The sequence below is a fragment of the Nicotiana tabacum genome, chromosome 22 (genome assembly GCF_000715075.1).
Source record: "Nicotiana tabacum cultivar K326 chromosome 22, ASM71507v2, whole genome shotgun sequence".
NCBI lineage: Eukaryota > Viridiplantae > Streptophyta > Magnoliopsida > Solanales > Solanaceae > Nicotiana > Nicotiana tabacum.
The window spans coordinates 209,817,785-209,832,230 of NC_134101.1; the positions used below are offsets into that span (position 1 = coordinate 209,817,785).

The following is a 14,446-nucleotide window of genomic DNA, read 5'->3' on the forward strand; positions in this document are numbered from 1 at the left end:
TACTGCTGGGACTCTGGAAAATAGTAATGATCGAGCTGTTACTTCAAAAAAAACTGGTGTGGAAACTACTGTTGAGGTAAACCATGTAGATGTTATGGAGTTGGAATATGCAGCTTCAACAGGGTATAAAGTGGTGAATGTACAAACTAAACAACTTCAAGTCTCAGCTGCGGGGATGGCTAATACTACTGCTGATCGAGAAACCAAGGCCACAAATAATGCAACAGATGTAGTAGTAGGACATGTTGTGCAATCTGGAATTGAAGCAGTTGCTATATGTTCAACGTTGGAGTATACTGTTGTATTGACTGCATCGGGGGAGCGACATTTGGTTGGGGCTCCTAAAACTACAGTTGCATTTGTTAATTTGGTTGAAAAACCAATAGGTAACGTGCAGAAAGAAAGGTATATGGCTGGGCAACAGGAAAACCAAGGAACTTCTACATAAAATAATATGCAAGAGGAGTTTTTGAATCAAGTAAACATTGCTAATAACCAACTAAAGGTAGCAGGGGCGGGACATAGTGGTGTAGGTGCACATTCGAAGTCTACTACTGCATTGAAAATAACTGTTGATCATGTTGTTGCACTGGTTGAACCAGTTGAGAAATCGGCAGCAGCAGGTACAACTCCTGTAGATGTATCTACTGCTGTTTTAGTTCCAGCTGAAATTGTTTCAACACCTATTGATGTTGGACAAGATACAAAGGAAGTTGGGCAGCAAATTAGTAAGAATAACTGGACAATGGTTTCCAGCAAAAAAGGCACTCCAAATAGAAAAAAATGATGCAGGTTGAGTAGATTTCGAGAAATTGTGCGAATCCTTTCAATGCACTAGCCAACGTGAATGACTACCATGAGAAGATTGGGAACACAATATCCTTAAATGATGGTCCTTTTAACCAACAAATAGTCCCAATTTCAAGCATTAACAAGGGAGGCAAAACCAGCAACCAGTTGGCTAAGGTTTCCGGAGAGCGACAAAATGCTATAAATAGCAGTGTAGCAGAAGTGTCAAAGGGCGAGCTTGTACCAAGGTCCAGCACTCCTACGATTCTTTTTTCCAGTTCACAAGTGGAAAACATTATCAAACAGGCCCAGGCAGAATTGGTAATGAACACCACCTTGGTTAAACAACCAATGGTGACGTTGAACACATCCGTGTTTGATGTCCCTTCTCAGTCAGTAGAGTCTTTTGGGGAGTTCAAAGGTGAATCTGGGCAGTTTGTCCTGTCAACTGGGAACAACAATGAGGTTATTCAACAAAAGGTAAAGGAAATGGCTATCAATTCTAAGTTGTGGCGTGAACAACGAGAGGAGGATGATGAAGAGGATTGGGGTAATGGGTTTGCTGGCTATTCATCTGAAGAAGGTGAGCAGGAGGTTGATCAGGAGAGTGCAGGTGAGGAGATCGATCCTCCAGTAAAGCCAAAGCATCATGAGGCAACAACATCAAGTCCCACGACCAAATTGAACATTCATGCTCCTATTTTCATCCTCAGAAACTCTCCTACTGCTGCTATGCCAGCTGCAGCAGCTAGAAGGTTGGTTAGCGCTGCGGAAACATGTGCCAAGCAGGCCACTCCAGGTGTTAATACAAGTCAAATTGTGATTACACCAACACTTAAAATGCAGCAGCAACAAAATGATCTGCACGCCTCAACTAGTATTCATACTGGTGATCGCCCAGCAGCAACAAAACCAAATTCTGGGCAGCAGCAACTCACAACAACTACTCCAATTATTTCGATTAAGGAGAGACAACTACTGGATGCAATTGTAAGTACTGCTCCTCTACTTTCTTTAAGTCATACAGTCTCTTGCACTGGTCGTGGGAATATGAGCAGGAACAAATCACAAAAACAACAACAAAGTACGGCAAATATGGTTCCTGCACAAGCTGGAAATACATTGATGACTCAAGGTGTTTCTCAACACATGCCAAATCCAATTTTGGTAGGTAGAGATATATATGAAGAAGGGGAGGAAGATGATATCTTAAATCAATGCCGGGCAGAGGCATCAAGAAAAGGTGACCTATCACCTATGCATAGTGGAAAAATAAAAAAGGCACATACAAGGAAAAATAGTTGGGACGACAAGGTCAGTGATTTTTTAAATGTTAGGCGACCTCCAATGAGAGTTGCCAAACAAAAGAAGGCTGCCTCAACTACCTCAATGAGGTCCAACCGTTCAAAAAAGAAATGATGATTTTTGAATACTTTTTGAACACGGTTGAGGAAAACAACAAAGAACTGCAAATTGAAGATTTTACATGTTTGGAAAAGAAGGGACATGAACCAAATTGGTACTTCATTCTATTATACCACTTTATTAGTATTCTCATTTGTAATATCATCACAGAGTATGTTATAAACTCTATGATGATCATTGAATATTTGGTACTCTCCAGTTCTTATTTTTTACATGCGTGCTAGTAGGTGAGGCCTTTTCATTGCCTCAATAGGATTAGTAAGGTAAGGTTTAGCCCGGTTTGAGTTGCCTTGGTCCTATGCCTTTGGAAAAATATCCACACGGCTATGAGATTATATGCCCTCGTGAGACATTGATGGCAGCTACACCATGAATCCTCTACATGAGGCTGCCATCATAACGCAATGTGAGGCGCAGAGGAGTGATTATATAGCCAAGACATATAGGTAACAATATCGGTGCTATTGTCCCCCTTATTTGTATTGTTCCTAATTGTTGTATTTTCTGTTCTTTTTAAAACAAAACAAAAATGTAACCTACCATTGTTGAACAAACTTGAAAGAATTGGATTTGAATTTCAAATTTAATTTTTGTGTAAATTTAGAGCGAATGTTATCTAGACTTGCTGGAGATAATCTAAGGAGATTGTCTACAAAATTGACGTCATTTTGGTAGAGATTTAATTTGGACTGGATTGAATAAGAATTACAAGTAAAAATTACAGAAGAAGATCGTCATTTTAGCTAGCTACGTTTATAGACCTTTTTGTTATACATTTTTATACAAGGTTGATACATATGTATGCACTTTTACAAGGTAGCTAGATACACTAATTACATAGGTGTGTATACATTCTATATAATAATGTATAAGTAACAATGTATAAGGATGTATAAACATAGTTAAAAAAAATATTAGGTATGCGGGTATAAACTCATAATATGGCTACATGGGCGCAATACGTTGGCTATATACTTTTTAAAAGTTTCCTAAAAAGATAGTGTCGTATAAAATGGAACGAAGGAAAGTACTAGCATACATAGGAGTTTTCAAGAAAATTTTATTTTGTGTCTCATACAACTGACACTAGTTATATGAGGCAACTTTTTTGTCTCACAGTTTTGTGGACCCAGAAGTGTAAGATTGGGGTCCACAAATTTGTGAGACAAAAAGGAACCTCATACAACTAATGTAAATTGTATGAGACACAAAATAAAACTTCTCGAGTTTTCAGGGGTTCATGAACCCTAGATACTCTTCTTTAAAACATTTATGACAACAGCGGGGATTGGGAATTGAAAAACATAATAGTCGATTTACTTCCACAATTGACATGTCTATTACTTCCGACGTCTCATATTATCAATCGTGGTTACTAAACAGTTATTTCAAATTATTTGTCACTTTAGAAGTTCAAGAAAAAATTAATTTTCTTTTTTTTCTTTTACCCTTAGTAATAATTATCTTTGAAGAGTACAAACACCTCAATTATGCACAACTTTGTTCAAATACCAATGAAAAAAGATTAAATATTAAGATATGAATAAAGGTAAAGTAGCCAAAATCTCTATCATAATTAATTTTTCTTAAGGAGTGTGTATAAGAGAATCATGATAGATAATATGAGACGGAAGGAGTAGGAACTTAATCGCTATATTCAAAAGTGTAAGTACATTTAATATGCTAGAACTTGTCAACAAGGAATAGAAGTCGAAAGAACAATTCCAGATACACATTTCTACTTGTATAAATAACAATGAAGACAATTATGTAGACTTTCAGATGAACAGGTTAAAAAAACTGTAAAATTGAGTTCTAATGCACCCTCATTATTCATATTACATATTTAATATCAAACAAGGTGGTGAAAGAAAGTGGTGAATCCATCTTCACCGTCTTTGATATCCAAGCTCTTAGCTGAATCTGGGTTTTAAAAATATAACCTGCTTCCTTTCATAATTCATCTTTTCAGCAATGGGGTCTCTTGGATTGAAATTTGAAAAGACAAATGAAGAAATGGATTTGGAATTTGATCCAAGTGCACCACCTCCATTTTAAGTTATTCGAGCTGCTATTCCTAAGCATAGTTGGGTTAAAAATCCATGGAAATCCCTAAGTTATGTTTTTAGAGATTTTACTATTATTGCTGCATTGGTAGCAATGGCAATTTATATGGATAGTTGGTAATTTTTGCCACTTTTGTTGGGTTGTTCTGGGTACTATGTTTTGGGCAATCTTTGTTATTGGACATGATTGTGTTCATGGGAGCTTTTCAGACAGTGCATTTCTAAATAGTGTGGTTGGACAGGTACCCAGGGCGGATTTAGAAGGGCAGAAGGGTATGCGAACCTCCTTCGTTGAAAAATTATATTGTATATATAAGGCAAAATCTAATTTTTACTTCTATATATTATGTTTTGAACCTCCTTGCCATAGCGCAAAAGCTTAGTGGTCAAGGGGTTCAAAACATTTGTAAGATCATTGGTTCAATGGTTCAATTCCCACCGGCTACAATCTTCTTTTAACTTTTTTCTTTTTGAACTCCCTTAGTAGAAATCTTGTCTCTGCCACTGCTTGTACCCTACCATGGATGGAGAATCGGCCATAAAACTCACCATCAAAACCATGGAAATGTAGAAGCTGATGAATCTTGGGTGCCGATGCCAGAAAAGCTATACAAAGAACTTGATTTTACAACCAATTTTTTTAGATTCAAGATTCCATTTCCCTTGTTAGCATACCCAATAAGCAGTTCAGGCAAAAAAGGTTCTCATTTTAATCCATACAGTGATTTGTTTCAACCTCATGAGAGAAAATATGTTGTAACCTCAACATTGTGCTGGACTGTCATGGTGGCTCTCCTCTACTATCTTTACACTGTTGTCTGTTCTCTTCTTCAACTGCTTAAGCTTTATGGTTCCCTATATGATTTTCGTGATGTGGTTGGATTTTGTCACATATTTGCACCAGCATGGCCATGAGCAAAAGTTACCTTGGTATCGTGGTAAGGAGCCATAAAATCAACATTCAGCATGATATTGGCACTCATGTTATTCACCATCTTTTTCCTCAATACCACAGTATCACCTCGTTGAAGCGACAAAAGCAGCAAGGCCAGTATACTTGGGAAGTGTTACATGGAGCCAAAAAAATCAGGAATATATAATTCCATCACTTGATTGGAAATTTAGTGAGAAAGCATGAAGAAGGACCATTTTGTTAGAGATCAATAGAGAAATTGTGTACTATCAGACTGATCAACAACTGTTCAAATTATTTGGGAAAAGGCTGAGTGACTATTCACCAGCCTAATGTTACAGAAACATAATTTCTCAACAACAAATATTTCCAACAAAAAAAAATATAGGACCTCTGCTAAGCTTATAAACTCTCTGCGCAGCCATACAATAATTATGATCTTGAAAACCCTTATTTTGAATTTTACATGTATGTGGGGAACTAGATCTTTAACTTCTTTTTTCCACCATGTTTGTAAGGTCCAAAGTCTGAAAATTATGAAATTAAGTAGAGTGCAAATCTTAGTTCAAAGAGTTTGTATAACTCTAATAAAAGCAATAATACCAAATAATAGATCTTACAATTGTTGCAGGAATTAATTAAACACAAATATAGTCACATTTGATGTCTGAACTCTAATGCAGGTCGCTAGACCCTTACTACAAGGAGGAAAATGTAGTTGCGGACTGATCTTTATTGGCACACATGGCTATCGAACTTAAAACTTTTGATAGATTTTATTTGTGATGGAAACATTTTGCTCAAGACTATATAGGACAAAATATGCTACTAAAACAAGTCCCTAGCAGTGTGTAATATATGTAATACATTCTCTATTAGTGTGTGTGTGTGTGTGTGAAAGGCAGTTAAACACAACATATATGGTAAACCAAAAAGGCAGCATGTTTTGCAGATACAGAAAGTGGAAGACATTACCATGGTCTTGTAGAAGACTTCTAATAAAGTGCCAGCTTCAAGATCACCCCAATAATTATGAGGGGAAAAGCCACGAATAAGATTGATGATTATGGTCAGTGGCGAAGCCACATGCTTATTAGGGTGGTCAGTTGTCCACCCTTCGTCGAAAAATTGCACGTAAAACATTACGTTTTAAAGGTATATAACACATATTGAACACCCTTTGTCGGGATTTCTTTTTCACTTCTTTCAAATTTAAATACCCTTAGATAAATTCCTAGCTTTGTCACTGATTATGATCATCACCAAAGACCTGGCTAGAGGGGCAGAAAGAAAGATGTAGCCAAGGACCACTTGCCAACTTTTTCTCTTCCAATAAGAATAACCATACTATATACATATTACTGTAAATGTGTAAGAGTCGGCAAGTCATCCTTGGCTGCAACTCTTACTTCCTGTACCAACATGCAAGGTCATTTGATGATATTGTTTTCAAATGATCTCCTTCAACTGAGCAACTCTATCATAATGAGATGCGGATCTAGGGCAGATTCTATAAGTTTAACTATAACTCATTGCTTTTGACTCGAACTATATATAAAGAAACAACTCTATCATACTTCAGCAACCTAGTTGGTGATGACTCTTTCAAGAGCACCACAGATTTTGGTAGTAGCGGAGTCAGAAATTCTTATGAAATGAAAGGGTCCAATTCTACCCTTTTTATTTTATGTAGATCCACCACTCTTTCTTGGTGATGGTAGCGTTCATGTGAGTATATATACGCACTTCAAACCTCACTGTTAAGTCTCTTTTTTTTTCTTTTTCTTTTTCTTTTTCTTTTTTTCTATGTCTAAAAATATATAGATGCCCAGTGATGAAGACAGCTCGAGGAACTGTCCACAAATTAATGGACCAGAGATTAATTTATGTGAAGGGATAAGGTTCTTTTATCATCATCACCGCTTACCCTTCATTTTCTGTCACCCCTTAAAATTTAGATCAAGCTACATTTTTCAAATAAATAGTAGTAGTAGTAGTACCAAATTGATAAGTAAGAAACCATATAAAAGTTTAATTTTAATTTGTGAAATAATGTATATATTCCATTTTTATAACTTTAGAGCTGCAAGTAGTAGTTGCACGGTCAACTCTTTCTATAACAGCCTCGTTTGTTCCGATATTTTTTGGCTTTTATAGTGAATACTTGTTATACACCTATAACAACATTTGACGTTTAAATATTTTTTGGCTGTTATAGATAAAAATTATCCAAAAATCAATTATTTTTCCTTTTTTAATATTACATATAAAAGATAAGAAAATTATTCAAATTTAAAATCCAAAAGATATGCATATTTCACTAGTTAAATATAGAAAAAAGCTAATATATTATTAATAAATTCATAACTAGAAGTATAAAGATTTAAACTCTAAGACGGACATTTTAAAGCTACCTAAAAATTATTTTTTTCCAAGATTGCTGGAAGAACTTTATAATTGTAGCTTGTTTCGTAGATTGCATTCTCTTACTAGCCATATTACACTTGAATTGCCGAAGATTCATGTCCAAATTTTCAGTAAAAAGGTATCCAATAGTTTTTCCTTGAAGATAATCTAAGAGCTTAACAATTAAATTTTCTATAATATTTTTTGGAATTTGTCCAATAGAAAAAATATCATGTGCAAATCTTTAAATCTGATATCTTATACAAGATAGAAATTTTGTTTAATGGAAAAGATTGTGTGCATATTTTATAATTATTATTAGTAATCTTAAAGATTCTATATGATTGTTATAGAGGGGTAATTTCACAAAAAGCGTTCTGCTATAAATATGGTTGTTACTGTTATAGGTAAAAAGTTGTTATAGAGAGGTAAGATTAACTTTAGTGAATGATTGTTATATAGGGATGTTGTTATAGAGATGTCTAACTATATTTTTTTTTTTTATGGTTCCAATTTGGAGTGTCTCATCATGTAACTATATTACACCATATTTTTTATTTTTCTCCTAGCTATCTGTTTTCTGTGCTAAACTCATGATAATATTATATGATACATTTAAGAGGGGATTTTGCAGAATCTGCGCATCTTCATGATATATTGGTGGCAGGCTAATAGAAACTAATGTCCTTTAGCTTTGTTATAATTTCAAAATTTTAGGTCAAAAATCATGCGAAAGCCATTCACTTAGTCACGTGCATGCAGCTTTGCGCATATCCCTACAGTCCCTCGAAAAGGCAAAGAAAGAAAGATTATGAGAAAATGACGTAAAAAGTAGAAAAGATACGAGAAAAGGACGTTGAAAAGAAGAAAGATATATAAGAAAAGGACATCAAAAAGAGTGGCATCTCTTCTCCCCAAAAATTAGGAAATACGGGGCTCTAATAATTAGAGAAAAGAAAGCATGATATTTAAAATCTCAACCACAAACTTTATATTTCACAAATAGGGTAATTATATTTCACAAATAGGGTAATTACTCGCGTCCAGGTCTGTGGTATAATACATATGATTCAAAATAGACTTATATCTTAAAATCAAAACGTACGCATTTTATCTGTGAAGATTCCGGTGGAATGGTAAGTACTTATTCATTCACGGCTAGAAGTATCGGGTTCGAATTTTGGGTATGAAATCGCCTTAATTTGTTAAGGATGTTGACTTCCCGCGCATTAATAGGCCCCAATGTGAATACCGAATAAAACTAATTTTTTTTTTAAAATGCATTTGAATTTACCAAACTCCGTTTGGGGGAGAAAAGAGAAGGTGTTGCAACGGATGGAAAAGAGAGAGACACTACTAGAATTCCGGAAAAAAACGATCAAAGTTGGTCTGTCAAGAAAAGCGACCAAAGTTGGTCGCTAAATTGGCGAAAATAATAAAATAGTTATTTGATATAGATTAGCGACCAAGGTTGGTTGCTACTTGGTCACTAATTTCGTCAAAATATTGACCAGACTGGTCAGACTTGCTTGGTCAAAGGTATACAGAGATTAGCGACCAACGTTGGTCGTTACAGGGGAACTCACTTATAAAATTATAATAATTATAATATTATTTAAAAAAATTATAAAATATAAATAAATATAATTTAAAAATAGAGACCAAAGTTGGTCGCCAATTAAGGGGTAAGCAGATAGCGACCAACTTTGGTCGCCAAATATGGGACCCAGTTATAAAATTTTAATAATTATATTTTTATTTAAAAAATTATAAAATATAAAAAAGTATAATTCAAATTTAGCGACCAAAGCTGGTCGCTTAAAAAAATAGAGACCAACTTTGGTCGCTAATCTGGGACCCAGTTCTAATGTTTAACAATTATATTATTATTTTAAATATTATATAAAATATAAATAAATCTGATTTAAATTTAGCGACCAACTTTGGTCGCTAATTTAAATTTATGTATATTTAGCGACCAAAGTTGGTCTCTTTTCAGGTCAACAATGGTCAAAATTAAAAATCACTTTTGTATTTACTATCTAAATAATATAAATTTAACCCGTTAACACTTTTGTAATACAAAGGATGAATAGACTAAAATATTAGCTAATGCACTAATACTTAGTGTAGTATATATAGTAAAATTTATGAGTTTTCAGGAGAAGAAGTTGGGGCATCCGATGAACCAAGATGAGCTATTGAAGGAGACTCATATTGTAAAGAAGAAGAAAGAGACGGATCAAGAAAGGTGGGTCGAGGGACGAGCCTCGACTGTACATGTAAGTTTTCACTTTTCATTAAGTATTTTGATTTACTTTTATATAAATTTTGAAATACTAATTCAATGTAATTTTTCTTATAGGGTCGTTTCACAGCTGAAGTGGAGGAATTCATACGCAGTCAGCCACCTAGTGAGTCGGGCGACCCAATCCAACCTTCGGACGAGGATGCTGAAAGAATCTGGATGCAGGCTGCTGGGGGTCCAAAATGGGGGAAGGTATACGGGCTTCCTACTAAGAAATTTCATCGCTATAAGTGTGGAATGCAAGGAATAGGGACTTCCTCGCAAGCCGAGCAACTTGATGGGGAGAGCCTCTCCTCTATGCAGGAGACTGTGACAAAGCTCACATCCAAGCTAGAAGTCGCCAAGGAGAGAGAAAAGAATAGAGATGCTCAGTACATTGGCATGCAAGAGCAGATCAAATCTCTCCTAGCTTCTAGCAGTTTTCCGATTCCCCGGTCTCGTGACTCATCGCCAAAGGCTCGCCTTCCCCGTGCTCATTTCTCCCGTCCTCCCCGTGATTGTTCCTCCCATCCTAGACAAGTACACCCTTCTGGATACCGTCTTGGTGAAAGTTCATCAGACGGTGATGATAATGATGTACAAAACAATCCTTGACTTTTATACACTTTCAACTAGACAAATACAATCGGTTTTCAAATGGACTTGTAATAACAATTAACTTAGTTTGGTTAGCTTAATATGTTACTTCTATAGAACTTTATAGTTTGTTAGTTTTAATGTTGTTGTTGTTGTTATTTATTGTTATTGTTGTTGGCATAAAATGTCTATTTAGGATTTTTGGTAAGCTGAAAGGTGGTGTAGCTGTTAATACAGGCATTTTCTGCCAAAAATATACCAAGAAAAGCGACCAACTTTGGTCGCTAGTTGGTCGCTTTTCCCTGGAAAAAAAACAAATTTCTGGTAAATGGCGGTCGTTATTCCGTTTTAAAAATAATAATTTCTGGAAATATAGCGACCAACGTTGGTCGTCTACAACTAAAAAATAATTAATTCTTGCATTTTGCGACCAACTTTGGTCCCTTATTTTAAAAAAAATTAAAAAAATTAATACTAAAGCGACCAACTTTGGTCTCTAATATCCAGATTTTAAAAAATAATATTTTCTTTTTAGACCAAAGTTGGTCGCTTTTTTTTATTAATAATAAATAAAAAACGTAATTTACCTGTGGAGACCAACTTTGGTCGCCAAATTTATATTATTAAAATAATAAGGCGACCAAAGTTGGTCGCTTTTTTCTTTACCGGAATAGTTGGTCCTTTTACCTTAGAGATCAAAGTTGGTCGCTAATTGGCGACCAACTTTGATCCCTAAGGTAAAGGGACCAGCTTAATATTGATCAGGCCTGTTTGGTCGCTTTTTGGCCAATAAGCGACCAACTTTGGTCACTTTTCCTGGTCGCAAATTAGTGGATTTCTAGTAGTGAGAGGGAGGGGTATTGAACTTTCAAATCCACAAGATGTGGTACCATTGGCGGATCCACAGTCATATAGTTGCAGGTTTGACAAATATCAAAATTTCCGAATGGAACCTTATATCATGTGATAAGTGGAATATAGGAGGACGAACTGAGATAATTCGGGAAATATATTATACTTATCCTTTATACAAGTTGTTTAATGGTGGGACGATTCATCGTCTTGACAAAATGTTTAACTTCCTTCTATACATATTTCATTTGCCTCCCGGAATTAAAAGTGGATCATCGTACAAAGACTTATTTCTCTCATTTCTACTAGTTGTACTTCTTGTTGAAGAGTGAATTCATAATTGGAGTAAGAGGAGTAACCAACTAGGTTTTCATCGTCTGGTTCCTTCTTATGTGTGTGCACATGTGTAAAATAAAATAAATAAATTTAGATATGTATGTCAGAACTCACAACATCTAAATTCAGAATTTAGAGGAGCATGTATATTCAAACACATTAGATAGCGCATAAATCGTAAAACGAAAACTTTCTTGTTCTTCTTGAAGCGAAAACGAAAGTCAATCACTGGTCGGTGGTGGTTGTCATGGTATGTTGGAATAACCGCCTAATTTTACAATCTAAACCCTAAGTGGATTGAGAGAGAAAGAGCATAGAAAAATGTTGCAGAAAGTCTATTTTGGGTTCCCGAGACATATACATACCATCTATGTCCATTTAGAAGTAGTTTATTACAAAAATTGGCCAATTCTTAAAATACTACTAATATTAGCCAAATATTACCAGTATTAGCCAATTAGTTATTTGTAGCCAAAAAAGGTCAAATATTTGCTTTCTTTCGGGTGGGTGTTATTAGAATAGATTGGGTACATCTTAAGGAGCTTGAATCTCAATTTTGAGATGATTTGGTAGAGTTTTGAGATAGTTTGAATTGAAAATTTGAAGTAGAAGATGAACATGAAAAAAATAATAGGTGTATCACACTGTGTATTACTTGTATATCACATATGTATCGTATTTGTATCAAATGTGTATTACATGTATATCCATGTACACTTGCGTGTGAGATACATGTGTGATATATGTTTGATATATGTGTCGCAGAAGATTTTTTTGAACTCGATTTTTAACTACAATTTTGATATCAAATCAGTCCAAATCACCTCCAATCTTCCTCAAATTTTGTATATTGACTCGTCTATATGTTTTCAATAAATCTCAACCATACCCATTGAAAGTCTTTTTTTCTTAGATTTTTGGAATCCTGTATGTTTGTGTGTGTGTATATATATATATATATTTCATCAGCTTATTTGCAACCACATCCATGAAATTTCCTTTTTGTCTTGCATCTAATGTTGTTAATGACGCTTAAAAATATAGAAGGATATTTTTATGTGTGATTCTTGGAGAGAAAGAACTTTATTTCTTTGGGTTTTCAATTTTTATGTGTTTGACTGGTTTCGGTAAGTCTATGATTAATGGCTAGAGGTCAGTAAGTTGGGATTTTTTTGGGACATTTATGTAATATTTCTTAAATAATAATCTAATGGGCATTAAAACACCCCAGGGTGGACCCAAATTTCCTTCTTAATAAATTGTGATACTAGACACTCCGCAATACTGCCTCCTCCTCAGCCTTACAAATTCCTACGACTTCACATTATTAACAACTAAACGAGTAAAGGTGTTAATTGTACAGTGCACTCAGTCTCAGACATGCAGAATTTAGATGGGACAAACCTTGGCAATATAATCGAAGTGGTAAAAAACCCTATCCAAAGCAAAGATAAACCCATAAAGAAATGTATTATTTTTTACAGCAGGAGGATGACATGACTGGTGAGATTTGGTTGATAACAGAAAATAGTAGTAGTATCATGATCTTGGGAATATCAACTTTGCAAAAGGAGGTGGGTAAATCTCAAGGAGCAATGCCGCAGCTAACACAGAGCTGTTCTTTAGCAGAAGGATGGTGTTGGCTCTTGCTTCAACGTACTTATTTTAAAATTAGTAAGTTTATTTAGTAAGTTTCCTTTTTTTCATTCATTTCAAACGAGATTCGAGGCGTGAATTCTTTATCCTGTGTGCCAGGTACTGTTTTCTACTTCTTATTGGCTTTTAGAAACATAAAAGCAAAAGTGCAAAGAACATAGGATTTGTGAGAATGCCCTACCAACTCAATGATGATCCATTAATAAACTCGACTTTCTGAGATTAAAACATAGTATCACAAGTTATAAGGAATTGAATTATATTCACAAACTCTTTGTGGAAGTAGATATTATATCCCGCACCGTCACCGTCCTAGAAACTTATAATGCACTTTAGCTCCGTTTAGACAAATACTATTATTAATCAACTTCACTTTGCTTTCAATTGAGCAGATTATCAACGGGATAATTCCAGGCAAATGGTAAACCTCTTTATGAGTGAAGTGCAGCAATAGCCACCTTTAAGCCCGCTATTTAAAATATATCAACATTTTACAATGTATTTAAAGATTAGCCAATTCAGCCAAACTTTAGGATTAAGTATCCTGAATTTGGAAACTCAGGACTTAGTGTCCTGAATATTTGAGCTGCTAATTTGAAATTCAAGCATAAGTGTCCCGAATTTCTAAATTTAGGACATAAGATTCGAACTTCTGGACACAATTTTCGAAATTTAGGACGCGATGTCCTGAAATTTGAGCTAAATTGACTAATTTTTAAATAGATTGTAAACTGTCAATATATTTTAAACAACATACGTAAAAGTGGCTACATGGTGTCATTTCCACCTAGTTTACCAACACAGTGAGGTAGTCCACATATTCCGTCACCACCACAACGCATTTTGTATCCTGCTATTGGTATATCAGTTGAGGCTAAGTGGCAATGTAGAGAGTTTTCTATAATCAATTAGTACGAAGTATTTGGTTTGCAGCCTCCAACTCGCGATTGGGGCGCTCTATCATCTCCCACTTGAATACTCGCCTTTCTGTCAGTGGCAGAGATCAAACTGACGTGTCTTTAACACTGAAGAAAGCTCTTTGGGTGCCGTTTAAGATTGAAATGGCATAAAACTATGCAACGACATCAACCTTTCAGATGTTTAAGTTTGAGAGAAAGC

General features: G+C 35.1%; 1 pseudogene; it reads left to right on the forward strand.

The window, feature by feature from the left end:
- The first annotated feature begins 4,760 nt into the window (after positions 1 to 4,760).
- Positions 4,761 to 5,883, forward strand: LOC107802906 (omega-3 fatty acid desaturase, endoplasmic reticulum-like; annotated as a pseudogene).
- The last annotated feature ends 8,563 nt before the right edge of the window (positions 5,884 to 14,446 follow it).